Here is a 7085-nt window from a genome sequence, read left to right as displayed (position 1 = left end):
TGACATATATCTAACTGTTAACAACACTGTTATTCGGCCCTCCCCTCAGGCACGTTGTCTTGGTGTCACCTTTGATTCTGCCCTGTCATTTACCCCTCATATTCAGAACATTTCCGGGTCCTGCCACTTTTACCTACGCAACATCTCCAAAATCTGCCCCTATCTGTCCCCTGAGACCACCAAACTCCTTGTACATGCTCTTATCATCTCTTGTCTGGACTACTGTAACCTCCTCCTCTCTGGTATTCCACTAACCTAACTCTCTCCTCTCCTACAATCTCATATGCAGCCAGACTCATCCATCCTTCCCTCCGCTCCTTTTCTGCTGCATCTCTTTGTAGTTCTCTTCAATGGCTTCCATTTCACCTTAGAATCAAATTTAAGCTCCTGTGCTTTGCCTTCAAATCCTTCCACAATTCTTGTCCCACTTGCATTTCTGACCTGGTAGAAAAATACTCCCCTAGCCGCTCTCTTTGCACCTCCAATGACCTCCATCACTCACAACCTTGTCACACGCTCGGCTTCAAGACTTTTCTAGAGCTGCCCCGACTCTCTAGAATGGTCTTCCTCGTCCTATTTGGCTTGCTCCTACTTTCAGGGAAAGCATTCAAAACCCATTTTTTCAAACTTGCCCACCAGTCTTCTGTCTTTGGAAACCCTCACTACTTCCCACCATTACATATCTCCCCTCCTAGATTGTAAGCTCTTCTGGGCAGTGTCCTCTCCTTCTCCTGTATCACTGTCTGTATCTGTCTGTCATTTGCAACCCCTATTTAATGTGCATCGCTGCAATATGTTGGTGCTATATAAATCCTGTTTAATATTATTATAATTATTATTAATAATAATAATAATAGGAAGAAGAATAGTTGTCTATATATATATAAAATTTCATGAGTATAAAAAAAAAAAACAGTTTTAACACTAACATGCAGGTGCCTAACCTTTACTAAGTCACACATATATTCAGTGGAAAGAGCATGATAAAGCGCTCAGCATGAGGCCTGTAGTACCACTGTGATTATCACAGAGCATGACTAATGATCAAACCTGGATTATTAGAACAATGATCACCTCTGACTATACCAGCATAAGCAATGTGATTTGTTTCATAGTTTAAAGCATGCACTAATTATACTGGGCATAACGATATCAAACAGTGAAGGGAAAAGGTATAATTAGAGCATCCTTGTAAAGATTTGGTGTACTAAGCAGCTGTGATCATTAATTACAACAATGGATTTGTCTTCAACTGGAAATGAATGAAAAGTGTTGAAGAAAATCCTTTAGCACTTGATTCTGAAATAACAGCATGTTTCCAAAATGTTCTCATTATTCCAGCATAATTTTACATCTTTACTTGTGTTGTCAGGGTCAGAACTACGGTCAGTGTAAGCGGGATACTTACATTGTCACCTCGGAGTTTGAAGGCCTGTTTATGCTTAGTGTTGTGGGAGAACAGGGTTTATAGAGGTCACAAGTAAAATGAGGGACAGAGGGGACAAAATACACAGCATCTACTAACTATGACATTTATTTTTCAACCACTTACAGTATATATGCATGTATTGTGGAAGATTAGTGTCAAATGGCAGAGCCCAGCATAATGCAAGTCCACAACATATAGCAAACCTCAGGCTAAATCCTTTAAGGGTTTTATTACAATAATTTATTTTTTTGAAGAATAAACAAAGTTTTGACTCAACATGACACATTGGCCCTGATTTATTAAAGCGCTTCAAGGCTGGAGAGGATACACTTTCATCAGTGAAGCTGGGTGATCCAGCAAACCTAAAAATGATTTATTAAAATCATTTGCTATTTGTTAGCAAATTTTTTCAATCCTCGACCAGATTCATTCCAGATTTCTTTGATCAGCCAGGTTCATTGATGAAAGTGTATCTTCTCCAGTCTTGGAGAGCTTTAATAACGCAAGCCCATTACATCAGCCTTAACATGGGGCAACCCTTGAAATACAAAAATTTGCTGACCAAAGGAAAGAATGTCACCCTTACAGATCCCTGGTATCAATTAAACCGACCTGAGAGGTCCAATTGTTCATGGATCAAGGAAGCCCTAGGAATCCCTGGAGATACTTTAAGGTTCCTTCAGAATCCTAATTGAGAAACACTGCATTACATGAAGAAGTTGAAGCCTTCTGAACAACAGTTCCCATGGCCTCACAAGTTTTGAAATAAATGTACAAAAAGTTCCTGTTTGAATCCAAGAGGTTCTCTTCCTAATTTATGTATTCACCTATTTCTCTATCAAATGTAAATGTGGTTTGAAGAGGTGAACAGGGAGCCCACTCACTCTTTCCCTGAACAGACTCTATTAAAGCTAAATGCAAACTCACAGGTACCTCTGGAATTTAGGATTTTTTTTTAATAAACCATCACCAATGGGTGGCAACACATACCCAATCCCAGGCTATTCACTGAGTGATCTGAGGTTGTTTCACACAATATATATGTAGCTTGTGTCATCTTCCTTTTCAGATCTCATTATGAAGAAACTCCAGCTATATATCAATACTATTATATAGTATATATTTTACTAGGCTTTTTGGTATTAGTTGTGTAGTTGGTAATTAGTAATAATCCTAATGCCAACCCCTAAATTGTACAAAGAATAAATTTGTTTGTCTATAAAGAATACAACAAAGAGAGAGAAGGAGGGTTTTTTTGCTCTATATAATAAAGTTTACAAAAATTATATACCGTAATACAATTGGTGTCCTATTTTACATGTGGTGGTATAGTGGTCAGCATGGGCTGAGGCTCTGAAGGCTGACGCCTGATCCATCCTGACCACTATACCACCACAAGTAGACAGAAAGGAAAGATTTGAAAGATTTGAAACTTTTCATATGTGCACAAATTTTCCCAACAAATTTGAAGTATAACTACCCATATGACAATGCACATCAGTATTAATGCAAGAATATATGACAGCTCAACTTTAAGCACATAGGAATATAATGCAGATTTCAGATGTTTTATCGCTATGCCTAAACGGATGTTATAAACAGTAACTATCATAAAAGGTGTTAATATTCCAAAAAGTGATACTTTCACATATGCACAATACTTCAGATAAAAGCTGGAGCACACCTACTCATATGAGAGTGTATACTATTACCAACGCAACAATACATGACAGCTTAACCCTTATTACATAAGAATACACTGCAGGTTTCCCAATCCCCTGAAGAAGCCCGGTAGGGTGAAACGCGTCAGGAATTAAGGGACAAAAACCAGTAAAATACTGTAAGAACTAATCAGCACTAAGAGACCCTACTGTTTAGTTTTGAAGAAATAAGACCCCTCCTCACTGTATGAATGTAATACAGCTGAAGGAAGGGTCCTACAAGTTGTTTAACATAAGATCGTATAATTTCAATACACCAATTGTATTATATAATTTTTGTACACTTTTAATATAAAGAGCCAAAAAAAAAACCCTTTCTCCCTTTTTGTTGTATTCTTTATACACAAACAAATGTATTCTTTATTTATTATACTAGTATACTGATTTCTAAATAATTTGTGGTGGGTTAGAGTTGCATGTTCCTAACTAAAGCAACAACAGAAGTCACGGGTCTCTGCGAATTCTAAGTGACTTTTGAGAAAGGTAATAGTACACACATTATCCAGAAAAGTAAATCACATTGTATAGGGAGTGTAATTAGGTCTCAAGGTGCATAAGCTAGTGGTTTCTAAATAAATTGTATTAGGTATGTAATTACCTCATAATAGTTTTTTAAAGCTCTCCAAAGCTGGAGAGGATACACTTTCATCAGTGAAGCTGGGTGATCCAGCAAACCTGGAACGGACTTCTTAAAAGTATTTTGCTAGCAAATGGTTTCAACCCTTGACCAGATCCATTTCAGATTTAATGAATTGCTCAGCTTCACTGATGAAAGTGTATCTTCTCCAGCCTGATAATAAATCAGGCCCATTGTGTGTGCAATCATTATCTTTATGACATTTGCATTTGTAATGTATTGTGTACCTACCTGTGATTTGTACAAATAGGTGTTCAGTAATATTAATCTCAGGAATGTCAATCTGTGTCAGCTGTTGTCTTTATTACATGCATGATTTACAGGTTAATTCCTGCACTATAGGTGGATCTCTGGCAGCCCAGCAGTATCAGTAACATCTGGAAAGACACCATAACTGATGTCCACGCTTCCAACATGACCTCGGAGGCCCTGCTTACCTACTTACAACAATCCAACATGGAATACAAGTAAGGATATTTAAAAGCTTTTGTGTCCCAATTTCCCCTCATCTGATCTATCCATATTAATATAGTAGTTATAGCAGTCTCTAATAATGTGCATATATAGTCAAGGCCAAGTCCTATGTTTCCATAGTAATATTGTTTTTTTTCTGCTTTTATTACAGCGCTCTAGTCATTTCTTAAGTACTCATTTAAAATGGAACTGTAGGCAGAAAAAAAATATGTAGTCCAGAAATCCATTTATTTCAAATATTATATGTTCTTACATTGTATCATTTAGAAATCTGGGTTTATATCAGGAACTTGTAATTCACTTTACAGTTGCAAACTAAGAGAGGTAAAATCACTATTCAGAACCAATCACACAATAATGTTGACATGGTTAAACTGAAGAGCTGTATTCCAGCTGCCATCTTCAGATAAAGATTTTTGCTGTAGCCTGGAGTAATGCTTTTCTTTCTTTCTTGTTTTGATGTACCGGCATGCCACTAGTCAAGCTCGCATCAAGATGCTTGAGGCAGAGCCCATTCACCTGGAGTGCAGTTTGTTTTCTGAATCTGAATATACCTAATGGAGTACAGAGCACAGAAATGATTCTTCAACATTCTGCTGCTCCTTTAATATCTATTCACAGAGTTGGGGCTGGTACTAGAACATTTTGTATTGCCTAAATAATTTTTAATACGATCACAAAATCACTTAATTCTAATATTGGTAAAGGAATACAATGTTTGTCAGGCTTTAGACACAGCTATCTGAAAATGTTGGCATGGACGGTGAAAGTGTAAAGGGGGAAAAGTCAATAACGCAATAACTTGTGTGTGTAAAATTAGCTTCAGTTACTGAGATCTGTAAACAGCAGGATGTAAATCAAAAAAGATCGCCTCATTTACATTTTAGCCCCAACCATAATAAAGAAAGAAAGAAGGAAAATATGTAAAATATGCTGGTCCATTGTATTAGGTTAGTATTGGAGGGGAAGAATATATAGAGATTTTTTTACTTATAGTTAAGTTATGGTTATTGTTTAGCAAAGCTTTACATATAGCAATAATGTGAAATGCTTAGCCAGACTTTACATTAAAGAAATAGCTTGCAGTAAAATCTGCCAGCAGTAAAGCTACTTGCATTGCCACTTGATTGATAACATGTTATGTATTTTGCTGTCAAAATTGTCAAATATCTAATAGGAATCCAACATAAATAGGAGTATAGGAGACACTGATGTTTCCCTTCTCACTCACAGATCTCTTGTGACAGCAGTTCAGTATTAACAGCGGCTTAGCCTGTGCAATTGTCAAACTTTGGGAAATCACATTTAAACAGAATGATAAGTATATGGGAAGAATACAGCATAGGGAATGAGACAGGAGGCAAAATATGACACTTCTAAGAGATACATACCAGGAGACAAATGACTGGTATGCTGTAAATGACAAAATAAAAAAAGTCAGATCTCAAGGCAACAAAAAAAAAAAAAAGGGTAATAAGAAGTCTGAAATCACTGTAAATGTCAGATCGGCAGTAAATGTGTACATTCTAATACATGAACTTGTAAAAGCTTTTTCTTTCTGCCACAAAAAAGGGCAAAGTGGCCAGTATTTTGTCATGGGTTTTCTCATACAATTTATCTATATACAGATGCATAATTCTAGGCTAGGCAGCAGGCTATTGGGGTTGATTTACTAAAGGAATTTAGGCTGTCCACTTAATTGGACAGGGAATTATCATTCAGCTACAGTATGTGAAATAGGTGAAGCTTTGCTGCCTTTAACCATGCAAGTAATAATAATTATTTATCCTTATATACTAACATTTAATATGCTAGTTAACAACCTATACACTATTAGTAAATACACTCTATTATGTTACCTATATTGTCAATAATAGAAAGAACACATTAAGCAACATGGTTTTAAAATATAATGCTTTGTCCAGCACAATATTCTCTATTTCCATCTCATTTTGCTGACATTATTTTCATAAACATAACAACATATTTATTAACAATATTATTTGTACGTATCACTATATAGAGAAATGTTTGTGTAATTTTACTTTGGTACTCACATAATACTATTGAGGCCATGGAAGACAATTGGCTTAATAAGGTTGTCAGTTACTGGATGTACAGTCATTGGACACATCTAAATGACAAAATAATACATTTAAAGCAGAGCTTAAAAACATCTTGAATTTAGTAGTTAAAATAACTGCAACTTAAAGAAAACCTGAGCATTGCACACATGAATCAAAGTACTTACATTTGCTTTATTTTACTCCATTAAAGGACAAAGCTCATTTTGTACATATTTTGTTTAAATTACATATTACATACCAAAGCTAAATGCTTTTTCTTTTATAGGATTCTTGTAAACAACCTGCAAAAGGTTATAGAAAAGCAGAATTCCTCGAGGGCAAAGAGGAAGCGTAGGTCCGTATTAAAGTATGACTATGAAGATTATCATACACTGGAAGAGGTAAGTATTGAAATATTGTTGTAATAAAGTAACATAAATCTATACTAAAAAAGATCACCTATAAAAAAAACTTATCCTGAAAGAATTACCGTGCCAATTTCAGAAAATGATTGTTGTCTGGCTATCATGATGATCTTCTGGCATCAATACACTTCTCATCAGAAAGAAGTAGATGAGGAGCTCTGCATTGAGAAGCTGTATTATCCTCATTTCTGGATAGTGACTCTAAAGCTGCGTACACACCTGCAATTTTCACCTGCAAATCTTTCACGATCCTTTCCAACGAGAAAAGACTGCACGATGCATGAACGATGCTGTACATACAGCACCGTTCATGCTCTATGGAGAGGGGAGGGG

At 36.1% G+C, this 7085-nt stretch overlaps 1 long non-coding RNA gene across 1 annotated transcript; it reads right to left on the bottom strand.

Annotated features, from left to right (window-relative positions):
- Nucleotides 1-4346: 4346 nt before the first annotated feature.
- LOC140321181 (uncharacterized) lies at nt 4347-6493 on the bottom strand. Its single transcript, XR_011918847.1, has 3 exons — nt 6319-6493; nt 5653-5674; nt 4347-4815 (listed from the first exon to the last, which is right to left on the bottom strand). It is a non-coding gene; the product is annotated as an uncharacterized lncRNA (long non-coding RNA).
- Between the last annotated feature and the right edge of the window lie 592 nt (nt 6494-7085).

Source organism: Pyxicephalus adspersus, unplaced genomic scaffold (assembly GCF_032062135.1).
Source record: "Pyxicephalus adspersus unplaced genomic scaffold, UCB_Pads_2.0 Sca1150, whole genome shotgun sequence".
Classification (NCBI taxonomy): domain Eukaryota; kingdom Metazoa; phylum Chordata; class Amphibia; order Anura; family Pyxicephalidae; genus Pyxicephalus; species Pyxicephalus adspersus.
This window is presented reverse-complemented; position numbering and strand designations above follow the sequence as displayed.